This window comes from Mus caroli, chromosome 1 (genome assembly GCF_900094665.2).
Source record: "Mus caroli chromosome 1, CAROLI_EIJ_v1.1, whole genome shotgun sequence".
Taxonomy (NCBI): Eukaryota; Metazoa; Chordata; class Mammalia; order Rodentia; family Muridae; genus Mus; species Mus caroli.
Genome location: NC_034570.1, coordinates 57,202,004 through 57,222,927, shown reverse-complemented (window position 1 = coordinate 57,222,927; position 20,924 = coordinate 57,202,004). Strand labels below are relative to the sequence as shown.

At 43.1% G+C, this 20,924-nt stretch overlaps 1 protein-coding gene across 2 annotated transcripts in view; it reads left to right on the top strand.

Moving 5' to 3' along the window:
- Positions 1-20,924, top strand: part of Gpr1 (G protein-coupled receptor 1) — a 32,411-nt gene that overhangs the window by 9,202 nt on the left and 2,285 nt on the right. The gene's annotated exons all lie outside the window — the stretch shown is intronic.

Here is a 20,924-nt window from a genome sequence, read left to right as displayed (position 1 = left end):
CACACACACACACACACACACACACAACCTTGTTTTGGTCTGTTGGGGGTCAAACCCAGAACTATGTTCATACAAGGAACTAGAAAGAACTGTGTCTTTTGTTTTGTTTCCGAGCAAAATCCTTAGAATGACTTGTCTTTCTAGATGATTAAGGTTTCTTGCCCTTGCTTTGATTGGTTGCCTCCTATACTTAACCGCAGCGTCCATTTTGAGCTCCTATTGTCCCTGCTCTCAGCCAGACCTCCCTCCATGCCTCCCTCTGTAAGGTGCCTTTATTAGCGTAAGGGATGCAAAGAGCTGCAGAAGCTAAGGAAAGCTGCTTCAGCTTGCTTTCCTGTTGCGAGGTTATTCTCATGGTGGTTAAGGGATAGTCCTAGGCTCAGTGGCAGGTAGGAGGACTCCTGTGTGTGTGTGTGTGTGTGTGTGTGTGTGTGTGTGTGTGTGTGTGTATGAAGCCCCGGTTCAATCCCCACTACTGAAAAGGTTGGGGAAATGACTATTCATTAGATGAGCATAGAAGTTCAAACCTGTACACCCAGGAGGCAGAGGAAAGGGGCACAGCCAGGATCTGAGACTAACCTGGGCTACATAGCAAGATCCTGTCTAGTCCCAATATGCCTCCCTGCTCAGTGGTCACAAAGGACAAAGTCACCCTGTGTCCTTGCTATGAGAATCATTTTCTGCATATCCTTAGCCCTTAGCTTCACTGTGAATGGGATTAAAACCTAGAAACCTAATGTAGTTCACTGGCTTTCCCCGCATAAGCTGTAAGGCTGCTTTTTCTTTCCTTTGTAAGTCTAGGGCCTCTTTGAGGTCCAGTGGAGGGGGTTGCCTAGTTTCCTTTAGGAGGATTTACTTTGATAATGGCAACAGCGACACTTGGGGGTGGACAGGGCGGGCAACAAGCAGCTGAGGCTCTGGGTAGCCTCTAAAGGCAAAGGCAGAATCCCAGCCGAGGAGCCACCTCCCCCATTGTGGGGCACAGAGGAGGTCAAGGGTGGGGGAGGGTGAGCACTCATGGTCACATCCTGCCTGCTCTGTATCTTCCTCTGATTTCGTTGTTTCAGGGAGAGAGGCCCCAGCTCTGCTCTGGTAGGCCTCCTAGGGAAGTGGTCTTGGGTGTTTCAGTGAACCTTTCTCTGGACCTTGCTGTAGCTTGGCCTGATGATAAAATGTCCAACCTGTGACTGTGTGTCCTTCACAGGAGGAACTTGTTTATGCAGATAATCCTTGATTTATGATGGGATTACACCTCAATAAACACATTGTAAACTGAAAATATCTTAATTGAAAACAAATTGAATACACCTCACTTACTGAACACGGTTGCTTAGCAACACTGTGTGCGAAGAGTACCGCTTTTTTTTTCCTCATGATTGCATGGCTGACTAAGAGCTGCGGCTTGTGCTGCCCAGGATCTGAAGTGTTTGTGTCATATTGCTAGCTTAGAAAAAGACCAGAATTTAAAATATGAGGTACAGTTTCTACTAAATGCATATGGCTTCCTCCCCTAACCCCCCCCCCAAACTAAAGCCAAATTTTTAAAGCTGATCACCTGCATCTGGTTATATTTGTCTTTTGTCCAGTTTATTTCCAAAGAGAAAGAGAGTGAGGTCTAAGTGTGCAGGTCAGGTGAGAAGGGGGGAGGCAGGAGAACAAAGCGCAGGGGACAACAGATCACTGGGATAATTACAAATCCCAGAGAAGATGGGGCCTCCAAAGCCAGTGGGAAGGGGAAAATGCCCAGACCAGAGGCACACACAATGGGAGGGGACCGGGAGGAAGGGCAGGGTAGAGGTTGGTAGGGGACCTACAGGCACAGGGTGTTAGCCCAGCAGGGTTCCAGGGGGAGATCTACTTAGGGGCTTAGGGCAGGCAACACCAGTTCCATTGAGGTTCTGTGACAGAGGTGGCCAGAATGATTCAGTGGCCTGAACTCTCTATAAGGGACCTGGGGGTCAGTTGGTAAGTCAGGTAGGTTTTACCCAGCTGTCTCCTAGGGAGGTGGCACCAGGATGAGGCTGCATAAGGCAGTGGACTGTATCTGTCACCTTGAGGGGCTGGGACATCTGGCAACTGCACAAAAGGCTCAGCTGAGACTGAAAGTGGATGCCGAGGCAGGGTGAAAGTAACAGTCCATTGCGGCTTTGTAGCAGGGGATATAAAATCCACTAGCAGCTCTCCTCGCACAGCTCAGAGAATGGTAGAGAAGCCCACAACCCTATACAATCAATCTTCCCCCTGTAATTCGATGCCAGTATTTTCTTGAACAAAATAAAATCAAGGGCCCCGACAAAATGATTCAATAGGTAAAAGTGGCTGCCACCAAGCCTGACGATTTCTGTCTGATCTCCAGGTTCCAGATGATGGAAGGAAAAAACCATGGCATAAACCACACGCATAGAATCATGGGTAAACACATACCAAATACACACATACCTGAGTCACACACACCACACTCACATACCACACACACACACACACACACACACACAAATATGTAAAACAAAAGCTTTTACATTTCAAATGGCCTGCAGCAAGATTCCCTCCATGTCAAACTTGTTATCTTTTTGGTTTCCACCGGAAGGGAGATAGGAACCTAGGGTGAGAACATCAGGGTATATGGTATCAACCAGACTTCACCTCCGTTTCTCCTGCTTCATCAGAAACAGCTTCTCATGTTTAGTTTCTCAGTTTGCTGCAAATAAACCTCTCTTTCTTACTGGGCAACCCCAGGCTGTGTCCTTGTCCCTCTTTTCCCTTCTGCTTCTCTTTGATGAGCTAGCCTTTCCTGTTGACTGCTCTGCTTCTCTGCCCAGTTTTGTAGGAGCAGATTCAGCTGAAAGCCTCGCTCCCGTTCTTCCATGCTCTCTCCAGCTCCACTGACCTTCCTCTTGGGCTGGAAGTGGCAGGAAGGACTGAACTGAGTGCCTGTGGATACCACCTTGTTTAAGAGACAGGCATGACACTGGGCAGTGGTGGTACATGCTTTTAATCCCAGCACTCGAGGGGCAGGGGCAAATGGATCTCTGGGAGTTGAAGACCAGCCTGTCTACAGAGTGAGTTCCAGGATAGCTGGAGCTACATGGAGAAACCCTGTCTTGAAACAACAACAAAATGTTTAGCACATAATGGAGTGGTTGAACAGATAAAATATACTTCTTAGGAGGAAAGCTAGCTTTGCCAGATACCAAACACCCTATTAATCCTTTAGGAGGAGGAACTGAATGTAGAGACAAACAGATTTGCTGAGAACTACACACCATGGTTCCCTTCTCAACCTGGTCTTGTTTTCTCTGATATGCCAAGATGCCAATGCTGTAAATGCCTTTTCTCAAACCCCAGCCAAAAGTCTTTTGATAGTTTAGGAGGTCTTGCTGAGCTTTCCCGGGTTAGGCACTGTGCTAGGCTCAGGGTGTATTAAGGGAAGCATAAATATAATCGTGATGGGGTTGGGAGGGGGTGGGATTTGTCAAACAGGCATTCAAGATGTGAGCACCAATCTCCCAGTGGAGAGTACAAAGCAGAGACTCTGGTGTAGCCTCAGAACTGGGTGGTCAGAAGGGTTTCTGTAGAAGGATCACGCAAAGACATCACTTTAGAAGAGTTAGTGGTTTTCTCCTCGATTTCAGCACCACCAGAAGGTTACAGAAAGAAAAGCATAGGGAAGCAGATTGTGTCACTAACTTACGGATGACACTCTGTTTATAGAAATTATTTATTCTTTCACCCAACTGTATTTCAGTATTTCTGTTTGATTGTCAGTGTATCCCATAAGAATATAACGAATGTATTTCAAACATTCATTATGCCTGTTTCCAGGTCTGGGGATTAAATTTGTGAGAATTAGGGAATTTCACTTGTGAAATGAATTTGCTGCCTCTATGCTATAATACAACCTTTTTATTGTTTATTTGTTTATTGTTTATTTGTTTATTGGCTCAGTGGTTAAGAGCACTGACTGCAGCCGGGCGTGGTGGCGCACGCCTTTAATCCCAGCACTCGGGAGGCAGAGGCAGGTGGATTTCTGAGTTCGAGGCCAGCCTGGTCTACAAAGTNCAGCCTGGTCTACAAAGTGAGTGCCAGGACAGCCAGGGCTACACAGAGAAACACTGTCTCGAAAAACCAAAAAAAAAAAAAAAAAAAAAAAAAAAGAGCACTGACTGCTCTTCCGAAGGTCCTGAGTTCAAACAATTTGTTTATTGTTTATTGTTTGTCTAAACTAGCCTTAAACTCAGATTGAAGCCCAGGCTGGTCTTGAACTTGTGATCCTTCTGACTCAACCAACAATAAACTATAGTTACAGGCCTTCTTAACCAGTCTGGCTCCATAATGGCTTTCTTTATTTTTTTTAAGTATTTTTTTTAAAAGATTTATTTATATGAGTACACTACAGCTGTCAGACACACCAGAAGAAGACCTCGGATCCCATTACAGATGGTTGTGAGCCACCATGTGGTTGCTGGGATTTGAACTCAGGACCTTCGGAAGAGCAGTCAGTGCTCTTAACCACTGAGCCATCTCTCTGGCCTGGCTTTCATTTTATTAGCTGAAAAGAAACAGAATTCCTCTCTGATATAGTTCCTTATTGCCACCACTCAAGCACATACAAATGCCATACCTTCAGATCTTTATAGTCACTAACCAAGAATTTGAGGCAATTTTAGATCATGAAAAGACCACCTATAGATTTTGGGAGTAGTGAAATGGCACTTCCCATGCAGGCCTGGCAACTTGAGTGTGATCCCTGCAACCTATCTAAAGTTGCCCAGTTGTCTTATCACATCTATACTTGTTCAGAGGCACACATGCACACACACACACTTTAAATGTTTAAAAGAGGAATTTAAGACCATAGAGCTAAGCTCTTTGTTCTTTGATGGGAAGGACACCATGCCCTGGCCCAGTGGTTCTCATCCTGTGAGTCATGACCAACTTAGCCATCAGATAACACATATTTTCCATGGTCTTAAGAACTGAGACCATCTCCTCTCTCCATCTCCATGGTTGTGGGTCACTGTGTTAAAGGGTCAGACACTAGGAAGGATGAGAGCCACCACCCTAGCAGTATCTTTCATTTACAAATATGCCTTTCTTAGTCCTCTGCCTTTGTTTTGCAGAGCTGATGACGCAAGAGTGAGTTTCAAGAAACACTTTCAATTGCTTGGCTTTTGCTCCATAAAGGTGGTGTTCAGCCAAGAAAGGAAGTGCAGAGCTATAAAACTAGTACCTGGGAGGTGGAGAGTAAACAATCGGGGCCAGCCTTAGTTAAAGAATGGGTTCCAGCACTGTCTGGACAACAAAACAAAACACAACAAAAATAGTATTTTTAAAATTTTTTCTCATAAACTAATACATCCCAAAACAGGGAGGAAGAAAATAGCCATGTAGGTAGGATGTTTTCTTCTTTTGTTAGATTATATACAAGAATATTCATTTGCTTGACACTTTGATAGAAGCTTGCAATAAAAAAAAAAAGTGTTTTCTAACTATTATCAGTAAAATTTGCTCAGATGGACAGTAATTTCCTACAGAATGGCCAGGTTTTTTTTTTCCCATCACATTTTTTTCTCATACAATCAGTATATAATATATTCACCAAATTTAAGAGAGTTCCTGGACAGCATTTCTTTCTCTGAGACAATAATTCTTTAGTTCGCAAGCCAGGTGGTTTATAGCTCATCAGCAGGATATACAAAGAAACTCAGGTCTGCTGTACAGATATTCATCACAAGAAATGAACACATCTATTGAATGGTCTGACACAAAATAAACACAGAACATTATCTATCAGAATGTCCTAGTTTTATAAAAAAAAATAAAGAGCGGGCACAATGGAAGTCTGCTGAAATAGCAGGGATGCCATTATCTTGCTCCTTACAATGGTTTCTTTCAGCAGATATTCTCTTTTAGGAGAAACCCAAAGCCAAAATAATATCCTCAAATAAGCTCTCTGATCTAAGCCCTTGATCATTAAATTAGCTACAAATTTAAAAATTTGCTCCCCTTCTGTGGTCATATCTAAGTTGTAGGAATTATTATAAACCCTAATAAATAGATTAATTAGTAGGGTCGTTTATCCCATGAAATTTTTTAGTAACTTCGACGAGAGTAAAATACAAAACTATAGTAATTAATTACTTTGTGGCTCCAGGCCAAATAGTCATATATATTCTGACTTTGCGTACCTGGCTCAGTTCTGATAAAATGGCCGTAAGCGAATGGTTACCTTGTGTGCCTCCAGGTTACTGGACAGAAATAACCAGTGTTTCCAATAAGTCCCGTGGTTAGACAGTGATCAGAAAAGGTTTACTTACAGTATTACAGGTTTATCGTGAAGGCCAAAAGCAATGCACACACTGGTAAGCCAAGTTCAAAGATGCCGCCACAACTTGACTGTGGCCTTTGTCTGTGACCCGGAAGTACTAAGTTTTTCCTGACCGGATGGACGACTGAAGCACTAGTCACCAAGTAGTTCGGTCCTTAGGTTCAGCGCTCTGCTTGCTGTGCGAGGCATGGGATGTTCACCGTAGCGTGAGCCGCACTGCGCACGCGGAATACCCGGGATTCCAGGCTGGCCTGGTCTAGTCGTCTCCTTTCTCAAAACGAGACTGGTTTGAAAAGATGCGATGAAGAGGAGATGGGTTTGGATGTTGGGTGAGACCCTGGATTCCATTTCTCGCATTGAAAATAAAAGTTTGTATTGAGTTTGAAGGGCTTGGGGACAGAGACGTGCCGATCCATGCCGCGGTGGGGTGGGGCGTCCGTGAAGGCGGCAAAGCCCAAAGCCGCAAAGCGGCGCCATGGATGCTCTTAAGCATCAGTGGTTTGGGTTTGGTTTGGTCTTCCGACACAGTGTTTCTCTCGGTGTAGCCCTGGGTTTCCTGAGCTCGCTCTGTAGACAAGGCTGTTCTAGAACTCAGAGATCTGCCTGCCTCTGCCTCCTGAATGCTGGGATTAAAGGTGTACACGGAAACAGCACAGACTCAATAAATTTATGACTGTGGGAGGCGTGGGATGTTCACCGTAGCGTGAGCCACAACGTACTCAGAATTCGGGGAATTCTAGGGTAGCCTGGTTTAGCCGGCTCCATTCTCAAACCAAGACTGGCTTTAAAACAGGCGATGAAGTGAAGCGCTGAAACTAAGGACCGAGCTCCAGGTCCGATGCTAAAAAAACACTCAACCCACTGAGATATATCACCGATGGGGCTGGGGGTGGGGGAACCTGAGGGAGGGGGGGATGGGAGAGAGGGAGGGGGATAGAGGAGGGAGGGAGAGGGGAGAGAGGGGGAGAGAGATACGTGAATTACATTCGCAAGTGTGTGTTCCAAACCAAACTGTGGAGATCTAAGTGGGGATCCGCAGCTGTTTTGGGCACTGTCATGTTTATAACACATTCTCACAGATGTTACATTTTATGAAACGTGACTCATTTGGGTGGTACTGCATATCTTCAACTGGGAAGAAATCCCAGAGGATGAAATGGTTGCATAAGTCAGCTTCGCTCGCAACCTGAACTATTTGGACAAAATATTCTTGAGAGGCAAAAGGAAAAAAAGAAAAAGAAAGCAACCTGATAGTTCTATGCTTAAACAAAGCAGAAAGACCCATGGTTTCATATTCTTTTTTTTAAAAAACTTAGTGCTTTTTTATGTGTACAGCCCTGCGATTGGGTGCCGTGATGTCTCTGTGGAACTCACTTCTCTGCTTCCACCACTGTAGTTCTAGCAATCAAATGCGAGTTATGGGGCTTCTTGGTATCATTCTTTTACCCTCTGGGCCATCTTGCTGCCCCGATTTTAGATTTTTTTTTCCCTAAGGTTGAGATAAGGGTATGGGGGTATTTTTATTTGGCCAGATCTTGTTTGACTTGCAGATGTTTCCATGAATCTCTTCTTTAGTGCCTTGATCCTACCCATTGTTGTACTTGTTTAATTAAAAAAAAAAACTCGTTAGAGACATTTTTTCAGTTTATTTTTTTCATGTTTACTCTCAGTGCTTCAAGATGGAAGCTAAATAAATAAATAATAGCGCAAAACAAAAAAAACAATTACCAATGGTTTTTAGAAAATAAGAATTTACTCCCCCCCCCCCCGCAAGATGACCAAGTAGAATACAATTTTAGGAGGCAATGGCACCATCAGCATAGTTCACTAAAATGAAAAACCGAATACCAGTTGTGCACACTTGAAATTATAAAGACTATTTTACCATTATTGGGTAAAACTTTTCAGCTTCCAGAAACTTCCTCTCTTTAAAAAGACAGATCCAAAGCTGCATAATAACATTAAACTACAAAATTCAGTTCAGAAAAATAGGGAATTGTTATTCAAATTTTGGCATTAAGAATGTTTTAATCTGTTAAAAAAAATGCAATGAGTGTGTTGAGACAGGTGGGGGGGGGGGNGGGACTGACAACTGACGGGTTCAACGTGTTGAAAATACTCAAGTTATGCAAAGGCAAAAAAAAAAAAAAAAGGCAAGAGAAAGAATGTATTGTAAATCACACCCTTTCTGGGGCTGGATATGGCGTTCACGCCTATAATCGCAGCGCTAGGGAGAGTAAGCTGGAAAAAGTTTGAGCTCTACAGAGAGGTCCTGTCTACAAACAAACATACAGGACTCTTTCAGCGAGATAGACAGATGTGCAGTCCTTACATTATTTATAACATGAAGGAGGTCTTTTTGAAGATGGCTTGTTTATGGAAACATTTCCAAAACAGAATTATTGACTCCTTGCGATTCATCTTGTACTAAAGCAATATCCTGAGAACCCAATGTACTGTTCTCAAAGCTCGTCCATCCATCATTGTGCTTATCAGCTCGCTGGGAAAGAAAGCCGACGGGCAGCATCATAAAAGTTCCGAGGCGCAGAGCTAGAGAAACAGTGCAGTGGAGTGCTTGCCCAGCATGGTCGAACCCCTGGGTTGGAGCCTCAGCTATGAAGAAACTAGGTGCGTGGGGAAGCCTTGGGAGCCCAGATGCCTAGGGATTATGGCAAAGGCTGTTTTCAACATGCAGGACAGTTTTTGCTACGTCAGCTAGTTTACCGGCTCTGTTTCTTGTAAATTCTTTCTTTCTTTTTTGGGAGGTTGGTTTTTTTTGTTTGTTTGTTTTATTTGCTTTTTGAAACAGGGTTTCTCTGTGTAGTCCTGGCTGTCCTGGAACTCACTTGTAGACCAGGCTGGCCTCAAACTCAGAAATCCACCTGCTCTGCCTCCCGAGTGCTGGGATTAAAGGCGTGCGCCACCACCGCCTGGCTCTTTCATTTTTCTAATCTTCACGTTTCCTACTATGAATATAGAGGAAAAAAAAGTTCACAATTGATGTTTCTCATCACAGATCCTTGCCTTGAGGAAAGAGGTACTGAGAGCCCCTTTAATGCATGTCTTAGCGCCTTCTAGAATGTCCAGTTTAGTAGCACTGAGCTGTCTGAACTTTTGGAGACCTTGGCCAGCACAGTGCTATTTGGTTTGTTGGTTGATAGGCTCTTAACTGTTTCAGTTTTGAGCAGACTTCTTGTCCTGAAAACCCAAATTATCCTAGTTTTCTGACTTAAATAAATATTTTGTTGCTTATTGATTCATGTAGATAGGTGTGTGTGTGTGTGTGTACCTCTGTGTGTATATGTCTGTGTGTATGTGTGCGTGTGTCCCCTTATGCTACAGCTTACTTATGTAGGACAAAGGGCAACTTTTCGTTGTTAGTTCTCTCACCATGTGGATCCTGGGATTGAACACAGGGTGTCAGATGAGATGTGCTGATAAGTGCCTTAACTTACTGGGTCATCTCACAAACTCAGACAGATCAACCTGCCTCTGCCTCCTGCTTGCTGGGATTGAAGCACATCTCCACTGCCTGGCCCAAGACCTGTGTTCAAAAAAGGAATCTCAGTGGCTACCTTTCTTTTCATTACCATGGACTATTAATAGTGATATTGATTGATTTATTTATTATATGTAAGTACACTGTAGCTGTCTTCAGACTCTCCAGAAGAGGGAGTCAGATCTCATTACAGGTGGTTGTGAGCCACCATGTGGTTGCTGGGATTTAAACTCAGGACCTTCAGAAGAGCAGTCAGTGCTCTTAACTTCTGAGCCATCTCTCCAGCCCAATAGTGATATTTATTAAAGGTGTTTAATGATGTGTCTCTACACTACCGCAGGATGGTTGTGAACAATGAACAGGTTTCTTCAGCTTGTGTTTTATCTTATATGCTACTGTTTAGTAGGAGGAAAAAAAAAAAGCAAAAATATGTCCGGATATAATCTTGTATGAATGGGAGAAAGAGTCCAGATTGCCATCGTCAGCTCTCCTCTGAGCTGCTGACTGCTGGGTGGGAGGGACAGCACTGCTATTGCTCCCAACATGTGCTTCCCTTCCACAGGCTTGTCAAGCTCACTTCTTACCACCCTGCAGGATGAATGGCCCTGTTCCGTTAAGTTGACTTCTGTCTCAGTCTATTCTGCACATTCCCTTGTTATTGTTTCTCTTCCTTTAAGAGAACAGCCTTGTCTTGCTTTAAGACAGGAAGTGTCTTGATGTAAATTAAAATAAGAATATAGGGGCTGCCAATTCCATTTCCACCCGAAATCTGGCATTTCCCCTGGACTGCTATAGATATCACTGACAGCGGGTGGATGATAATCAAAACATGCCAAGCAATGTTGAAGTAAAAAGTGGGACTACTGTAGCATACACAGACACATTCTCATTGTGTGCCCCAGCTTCCTTCTTGGAAGCCTGTCTTGATCTGAAGATTTCAAATCACAGTTTAAGATTCCAGACCTAGACAAGCTAGTTCTGTTTAGCATTTTTCTTTCTTAAGTTTTGTTTTCCTTTTTTTTCTTCCCTCCTCCCCTGTCTTCTTTGAATTGGGATCAAACCCATCATCTTGCTCACCCAATTCATACACATAAAAAAAAATTAAATCTTTAAAGACATGGGCTGGTGAGATGGCTCAGCGGTTAAGAACACCAACTACTCTTCCAAAGGTCCTGAGTTCAAATCCCAGCAACCACATGGTGGCTCACAACTACCCATAATGAGATCTGACACCATCTTCTGGTGCATCTGAAGACAGCTACAGTGGACTAATGAATAATAAATAAATCTTTAAAACAATTATTTTTTAAAAAAAGACATTTCAAAAAGGAAGAGGACACTGTCCTGAGATCTATTTTTTTTTTTTACCATTCTTTGTGATGCTAAATACTGGCATTTTGAGGCTAGACATAGAAATCCCTAACTCAGGCTGCAGAAAAATAACACTTGTAAATTCTATACCAAGTCAATATTTTCAAACTATGAAACCAGAAAGAAGACTGAAAGTTTGAGACCCACGTGGACCTCAGAGCAAGTTCCAGGCTAGCCAGAGCTTGTCCCTTGGCCTTCCTCCTGCCCCCATGAGAAAAACGGAATGCAAAGAAAACCATGGAATAAGTAAAACCTTTTTAGAACAAGTAAATTCCCACTGTAGCCAGCTGTGGTGATGCACATCTTTATCTTTGATTCTAGCACTGGGGAGACAGACATAGGTGGCTTTCTGTAAGGTCAAGGCTAGCCTGGTGTACATAACACGGTCAAGGCCTGCCACAGCTCCATTGTGAGACCCTATCTCAGAAACAACAATAAAAAAAGCCCCCACACCTCTTCTATATTTATACTGCCTTGCTCTAAGCTTGTAAGGATCTGTCTTTGCAATTACTAAGCATGCTTTGAGTCAAGCACTAAATGAGCCACCTTTTGAGGGTTTCTTCACAGCAACTCTTATGAGTCTATTATTTTGTTTCTGTGTTTATCCATTTACACATGTTAAGGAATGGGGGATTGTTGCCCATGAAGGCCATAAGTGCTTTTAACTTCTCAGCCTTCTCTCTAGCTCCATCACAGCTACTTAATGCTTCAGGATACGAAGGGTAAGAAAGCAGACTTCAAAGAAGCAGGTGGCTTGCTCAACATGTCACAGTCAGGAAGCCATGAGGCTGGGGTTTGAAAGTGAGGAGGGGGGCCAGAGAGGTAGCTCAGCGATTGGAAGCACTGTCTGCTCTTCCAGAGGTTCCAAGTTCAAATCCCAGCAATCACATGGTGGCTCACAACCATTCGTAATGAGATCTGATGCCCTTGTCTGGGTGTCTGAAGACAGCTATAGTGTACTTACATATAATAAATAAATAAATCTTTAAAAACAAAAAAGTGAGGAGGCGGTCCAGAGCCTACTGTATTGCCTGGTGTTTAAAGGACACCTGTGTACTAGTTGTTTTAACACAAAGAAATTAAACCTGAGAAATTGCCCCTGACCCAATACTGAATAAAGTCACAAGACCGTACAAGTGAGGGGACTAATTTCTGGGTGGGGCAAAAAAGCAACTGGTCCATAAGTAGCTGGTGACATTCTTGAACTTGTGCCACCTTCTCTTTCCCAAACTGTCCTGGTGAGGTATGGGAGACAACCAGGAAGATCAGTTTGCACGTCCTTTTAGGATCAGACTCTGATCTCAGCAGGGAGAGAGCAGATATCATTCATTTCTATTTGATTTCCTTTGCTCCTTTGTTTGGTTGGGGTTTTTTGTTTGCTTGTTGTTGTTGTTTGTTTGGCTATTTATTTTAATGCAAAACGAAAAACATTTTCTTTCTTTCTCCTAAAGTCACTGCATCAAAAACTGAATAACACACTTAAATTCCTCAAATTAGCTCCACTTCTATCTAAGGTAGACTTTTCCCAGTGCCAGCTCAATAGGAATGGGATTGGGAAGGTTTTGCTCAGTTCGGTTACTGAACTCACATTGTTTAGGCGTGCCTTCCTCATCCTGATTCTAAGGCCTTCTAAGCCCTATTCCACCTTCAGATTTCAAGTGTGGTAAATCTCCCTACTTTCATTCAAATATTTTTTTTTTCCCTAACTCATTTCCCAAACTACTACCAGATGATTTTCGACAAAAACAAAGATTTGGTATGTCATTCCCCGCTGAAAACATTTTTACTTGCTCCCAACTGGCAGTGTAATCAAATCCAAACCCTTAGGCGGAACATTCAAAGACCTTCCTCAGAACACTCCCTCCCTTAGGTTCTGTCTTGTTTCCAGCCAGACCAAAACAAGCCCACTCCTTGGAATACACCAAAGAATATTTTCACTTATCTTATGTGCATGGCATTAGGCAATAAATGATAAGTATGAAGAAAGCCAGACACATCTCTATTAAAGGAAGGAATGTGTCGGGACTAGTTGGGAAGGTACAAACCAAGAGGAGCTATCAGTCAAATACCAACTTCCACCTCTCATTCCTTTTTTTGTTCTCTCTCTCTCTCTCTCTCTTCCCTCCCTTCTTCCCTCCCTCACTTTGTCAAGATTTAACAGTGTCCTAAGCCTGGAACTTGCTATATACCTGGGGAAAGCTTGACCTCATTGGAATGCCCACCCCTCCCATCCCCACCTCTGGAGCTTCAGGATTAAAATGTACACAACTTTCAGCTTCAGTGTAAGCCCCTGTTGCTGGAGGCCCTAGATTCTATCCTAAGCACTGGTAACAACACAAAGATGTCTCTTGTTTCCCTTGGGTAAATAAACAGGGTATTTCGTAAAACCTTGGTATGCCTTGACCCCTTCCAAGGGACTGTTCATGCAAAGGGCAGCAAGAATACTCTACTAGTGCCAAACATCTTGAGTACATTCTGGGGTGTGGTATATAGTTCACGTCTGCTAATTAGTGGAGAACACTAAGCAATGACATAAGTCACTCCCTACCCCCACCCTGTGCACACACACACACGTGTAGCCACAGGAGCACAATTGAGCACATACACACATGCTCACTTTCTCCAAATTATTTCTTCTATGAAAAAGAAATCCCATGAAAATAGTACTCTCTCTTGAGTGTGGTAGCTCACGCATGCAATGCCAGCACTGAGGCGGAGGAGGATCAGGAGTTCAGGAGTTTGAGGTCAGCCTAGATTTCAGGAAACTTGGTCTTATCTTTATGGCGACAAACGCTTGTTGACAATTGACTCCTGGGTCATAGATTTGTGGGTTTCATCCAAGTTTCTGTCGTGTTAATAGATTGTTTATTATTTCTCTTTCCGTTTCTTCCTATTATTCAGTCATAGGTAAGCCACATTCTTTCAAAGGCCCATGGTTTTAAATGCCTTTTTTGTTTTTCCCTTTCTTGCTTGCTTGCTTGCTTGCTTTCATATATGTGCATACACTGTCAGTGTCTTCAGACACACCAGCAGAGGGCATTGGATCCCATTACAGATTGTTGTGAGCCACCATGTGGTTGCTGAGAATTGAAATCAGGACCTCTGGAAGAGCAGTCAGTGCTCTTAACCATGGAGCCATCTTTTCAGCCTCCCCCCCCCCTTTTTTTTTAAGGCAGAGTCTAACTACGTCACCTTGGCTGGCCTAGAACTCCACATAGGATAATCTGGCCTTTGTCTAACTCACAGAGAACCACCTGCCTCCTCAGTGCTGGGGTGGGGGTGAGGGGTAGTGGGGGTGTTAAGCGTATGCATTTCCATGCCTGGCTGAAGACCCTTGGGTTTGTTTGTTTGTTTGTTTTTTGGTTTTTCGAGACAGGGTTTCTCTGTACAGCCCTGGCTGTCCTGGAACTCACTCTGTAGATCAGGCTGACCTCGAACTCAGAAATCCACCTGCCTCTGCCTCCCAAGTGCTGGAATTAAAGGCCTGCGCCACCACTGCCCGACGACCCTTGGTTTTAATAAGATAAACAGTCTGCTGTTGGGTTTCTTTTTCTCCAGTCAGCATGCACAAAAGTGAAGAGCATCGAATCTTCTCTGTCAAAGTAGGTTACGGTCCATGCTCCCTTGAAGGTCTGTTAAGAACACATCGCGTCCATGGTTTGCGAAAACCCGTGTTGTCCCTCACTGTTGCGAAACTCAAGCTCTTGAGCTGCACCACACAGTCTGCTAGAAGGAAGCATTGTTTTTGAGATAGCATACGGTCTCATGGTAGCTTAGACTGTCTTCAAACTCTACAAGTCTTGGTTTTCCTGAGTGCTGAGACAGTGGTAACTAAAACGGCTTCCCTCCCTCTGCGGCTACGTTTTGTCTACTGTCTGAACATATGTCCTCTCCCTGGAGTCTGCTGCGTTTTGTAGACGATTTTACTACACTTGCTGACAAAAGTCTTATAGTAAAATGTGTTTATTCAGAAAAAGAGTTTCCAGCTTTACCATCTACTCAATCCTGACTAGATCAGAAGCCAGTGTGCTTAATTCAGTAAATTCCTGTCTGTTCCAGAACTGAACAGACGCTTCAGTGTGTGAATAAATGCAGCCAAGGAATGTGATCGCTTGGACCCTCATGGCAACTGAATCCCTGAATATGCCCTTTCACATTCTCAGGCAACTAGACCGCGGCTGTCAAAGCCAGTTTCTCCAGCTTGGCAATGTCCCAAGCATTTTCCACACATTTCGAACAGATTCCGGTGGCCCTATCCCTGTCTACGCTGCAGCTTGCAGCTATTTTAGTGGCAAGTCAAATGTCTTATGATTATAAATATCTTTATTAGCTTTTATTACAGTCAGAATTATTTACTGACCTTCCAGTAGCACAAATGGTTTTTAGATTAAAAGAGTAGCTATTTCCTATTTTCAGTCAGGTCTGACAACTTCATTCTGGCATTATTATGCTCTTCCAAATTGGGGAAACCTACATCTCAGTTGGCAGTCACTGCAAGCTAAGACGTTGACCTGCCTGCTTAATAAATGATACCATTTCCTTTAAATGTGAGTGTGAAGACCAAACATCTGCTTGTTATGCATTTTCCTTTCCTGGTCCTGCCCATTGTAACTCCTTTTTACTGCCAAGTTCACCTGCGCAACTCATTCATACCTCCCCTCGCCTCTCAAAAGTATGCACATGCATCAATCCACGCATGTGCCTATGTGTATGTTTGTGTTTGTTTTTTTTTTTTAATTTATTTTATTTATGTGAGTACACTGTCTTCAGATACACCAGAAGAGGGCATCAGATCCCATTACAGATGGTTGTGAGCCACCATGTGGTTGCTGGGAATTGAACTCAGGACCTCTGGAAGAGCAGTCAGTGTGTACTGGTACACATGGTGTAAGTTTTTAGGTATGTGAGTTCAAGGTTAGCCCTGGTCTGCAAAGTGTATTCCAGGGGTTATAAAGAAAAAAAATTTCTGTCTCAACAAAACAAATAGATAAAAATGTTTGTGGGGCTAGGCTAGAGAGATGGCTCAGTATCTAAGGGCATTTGTAGCTCTTGTAGAAAACCTGGGTTCCCAGCATCCACAGGCTGGCTCACAGCCATCTGGACCTTCAGTTTCAGGAAATCTAACACCCTCTTTTGACCTCCAGGACATGAGGAACATGCATGGTTCATAACATGTACATACAGGGAAAATACCCACACACATACAATAAATACATCTTTCAAAATGTTTAAAACCATGTACACGCTGGGAATGGTAGCACATGCCTTTAATCCCAGCACTTAGGCAGCAGAGGCAGGAAGATCTTTGTGAGTTCATGTCAGCCTGGTCTATGCAGTGAGTTTCATGACATCCAGGGATACAGACTAAGACCTTGTCTCAAAATAAATAAGCATGAGGGACGAGAGAAATGGCTCAGCTGTTAAAAGTACTGGATGATTCTCTAAGAGGACCCAGATTCAATTTCCAGCACCCACATGGCAGCTCACAAGTGTCTTGTTCCAGGAGATCCATGGCACCAGGCATGTATATGGTACACATATTTATGCATGAAGGCAAAAATAGAATAAAGTTTTTTTAAAAAATAGAGGCATGAAACTGTTTAGGGGAACAGAGGACCAAATGGACAGGTGTACTGAGACTCCCTAGAGAAACAGAATAGAGAGAATTAATATATATTAAGGTGCTTTTGGGTTAGCTTACTCAGTGCAGTCAGAGTAGCCCAACAATGGCTTTCTCCTGCTGGATGGGCTGAGAAAGCAGCAATACTTGTTCAGACCAGGAGCCTGAGTACCTTGAAAGTCCCACTCTGGAGCCAAAGGCTGGGAGGACTCCTGGAGCCCTCTGGTCCTCATTCCATGTTGGAAGCTGGAGAATGCTGGTTCTAACAGCAGCAAAGGATGGCAGTGCTCCGCAGTAACAGGGCAGATGAACTTGCTCCGGAGAGCTGAGGCACTCAGGCAAAAGGGGCTTGACCTTCTTCCAATGTACCATCTCCTTTTATCTGGCTTGCCACTGGGACTTGCTATCCACTTTTAGGTGGCTCTTCTCACTGCATATAATCTATTATGAAACTGCCAGGCAGAGTGGCACATGCCTTTAATCTCAGCACTCCGAGAGCTTGATTCCAGGCTTGATACACAGTGAGTTCTAGGACAGCCAGAGATACATAATGAGACCCTGTCTGGTAAAAACAAAAACAAACCAGAAAGTGTGAGGGGAAGGAAAAGAAGAAAGCTCCTTAGAGTAGCCCCCAGCAGTAGCTGTTTGCTGATTCCAGATCCAGGCAGGTTGATAGCCATGATTCACCATCACAACCATCCTCAACTTGACACTCAATCGAATTACCTTACATCACACCTAACTTCCAAATGAAAACAGAGCCAAAGTCCTAATTCTGCCTAATGTTCTATGACCTACACACACAACTGAAAGTGCCAGCTGGCCTTCAGCCTGAGCCAGGGTCATTGTAATAAGTTCCTTGTTTCTACCAGTAGGCTCTTGCCATAGCAGAAACAGGGTTTTTTTCTGTAATACAAACCGGATATTTTTTGCTTAAAAATCCTTCCTCAATGGAACTGCAGATATGGCCCCCTTCCAGAGAACCTGGGTTGGAGTCCTAGCACCCCACATGGTGGCTCACAGCCGTATGTAACTCCAGACCCAGGGGATCCAATGCCTCCCTTTGGCCTCTGCAGGCATGTACAATGTACACATGCAGGCAAAATATCTATCTATCTATCTATCTATCTATCTATCTATCTATCTATCTATCTGTCTGTCTATCTATCTCAATCTATCTATATATGTATGTATTTTTTAAAGTAAAAATGAATTCTTCAACTGCCTACATAATCTAATGTCAGGCTCACAATCTCATTGAACTTCGTTCTTTCTTTTCTCTTTTAAAAAGTATTTATATTTTTATTTGTTTATTTATTGTGAAGTAGGGTACAACATGGCATGCATATAGAGGTCAGAGGTCAACTTTCAGAAATTGGTTCTCTTCTCTCCTTCTTCTACTAGGTCCTGGAATCAAGCTCAGGTTTTTCTTCAGGCATGGCATCAGTCACCTTTACCCATGGATCTAAATTTTTAAAATAATTTTTAAAAAAGATTTATTCATTCACTTAATGTATATGAATACTCTGTTGCTGTCTTCAAACACACCAGAAGAGGGCATAAGATCCCATCACAGATTATTTTGAGCCACCATGTGGTTGCTGGAAATTGAACTCAGGACCTGTGGAAGAGCAGTCAGTGCTCTTAATCACTGAGCCATTTCTCCAGTCCCTTAAAATAATTTTTTAAAATATATTTTTATGTGTATTGTTGTTTTGCCTACACGTGTTATCTGAGCACCACATGCATGCAGTGCCTGCAGAGGCCAGAAGAGAGCAGCAGATACCATGAGGCTGAAATCACACAAGGTTGTGAGTCATGATGTGGGTACTAGAATGGAATTGGGATCCTTTAGAACAGCCAGTGCTCTTAACCACTGAGCAATCTCTTCATCCTTCCACTGATGTACCTTGCTAGCTGTCTTTCCTCTATTAGTATTGCCTAGCTTTTTAAATCATAGTCTTAAAAATTTTTTAATTATATCTATCTATCTATCTATCTATCTATCTATCTATCTATCTACCTACCTACCTACATGAGAGTATGTGGATTTAAGGACAACTTTTGGAAGACAATTCTTTCCTTCCACCATGTGGGTCCTGGAAGTCAATCTCGGGTTCTTAGGCGTGGCAGCAAGTGCATTAATGAGCAAGAGCCATCTTGCCAGCCCACCTTTAACTTGTCCTTGATGCGCTGAGAGTCTCACTGTTTCTGGATGCAGTGGGTTTGTGTTTGCTGTCATCACTTTGAACTGATTCTTCTTCCAGTTCATTTTCCAACAGTCCCTCCCTGTCTCAATTATTGAAATCTAAGCATGCCTTTAATCCCAACTCTTGGGAGGCAGAGGCAGGTGGATCTCTGTGAGTTTCAGGACAGCCTGGTCTACAAAGAGAGTTCCAGTACAGCCAGGGCTGTTAGATAGAAAAACCCTGTCTTGAAAAACAAAAATAAACAAAACAAACAAAAAGAAAAATTATAGTCCTCTCCAGTCCCCTTCTTTTGTCCTCCTCTCCTCCTTTTCAACAGTCCTTACCATTGTTTAGCACAATATATAATTTTTTAAAGTTAATTTTTACTAAACAAACAAACAAACAGACAAAAGTAAAAGACAATACCAACCCTGGAAAGGTTCATCAAGGTGGCTCAACAGGTAAAGGGATCAACTGCCAAGCCTGGTGAACTGAATTTGATCCCTGGGACCCACATGGTGGAAGGAGAGATCTACTCCTCTTGAAAGTTGTCATGTGAACTCCATTTGCATGCCATGGCATGCGGATAAACACACTAATAAAATGCAATTTACAGCTACTGAATTTTTTTTAAATACATCTCTGTCTGCTAGAATCTAACATTTGAGTGTGTATGTGTGTGTGTGTGAGAGAGAGAGAGAGAGAGAAAGAGAGACAGACAGAGAGACAGACACAGAGAGACACAGAGAGACACAGAGAGAGAGAGAGAGAGAGAGAGAGACTCAGTAATGAATGGTTGCTGACATGTGAGGTGAAGAAGGAGGAGCTCCAGGGTGAAGGCAGCCTGGCAAACACGAATACAGCTTAGGAAGGAAAGAAAAGGAAAGAGACAGGAAAGGACTGGAGAGGAAGATAGGAAGGGCACTTGCCTAACACTCACAAGGCCCCAGGTTCCATCCCTGAACTACATAAGCCAGGCATGATGGGGCATCCCTGTAATCCTACCACACAGGAGGCTGAGACAAGAGGATCGCTGCTTTTGGGGTCAGCCTGGGCTACATAGTGAGTTCAAGACTAGCCTAAGATATCCAAACATAAAAACAAACAAACAGCCCCACAAAAACCTGAGATTGAACACAACACAGGAAATTTGATCCAGTGTAAAACTGGTTAATTTTTGTCATGTATATATGTTCTTTTGAGACAGGGTTCTCTATGTAGTCCTAGCTGTCCTGGAACTGATTCTGCAGACCAAGCTAGCCTTGAACTCACAGAGATCCACTTGCCTCTGCCTCCTGAGTGCTGGGGATAAAGGTGTGTGCCACTACTGCCTACTTACTTTTTGTCATAATGACAAAAAAGAATTCAAGTTAATTCAAAGCAAAGAAGTTTCAGTCAGTGAAATAAAAAATTAATTGCATTATATAAGAAATTGATGGGAAAATGTTATGGTTATACTGACATTTACTCCAAAAGATATCTTTTATTGAGATGTGATGGTTTATCTCTATTGCCTACCATTTGGAAGGCTGAGGCAGAGGGATTGCTGTGAGGTATAAGCCAGCCTAGACTGTACAGTGAGATACAAACCATCTACAAGCCCTACAGAGCGATAGCCTGTCCCAGGAAGTAGAATCAAGACAAAACCAGAAACTCAAAGTCAAAATGCAACCAAAGTAAAGGTATCTTCTAACTGAAAAGCCATTCATCTATATTGCTATAGCTCTGACTGCCGCATTAGCATTCCCATCATGCTTAGGGCTGGGGCCCTTAGCTTGCTGTTAGAGTATGAATATGTTTGTCATATTCAAGGCCCCGAATTTAATTCCTAACAGCACCTAAAAAAAATACATTCTGGGCCTAAGGTAGTTGGTCCAAATCTTCAGTGCTTACTAGTGTCTTAAAAAAAAAAAAAAA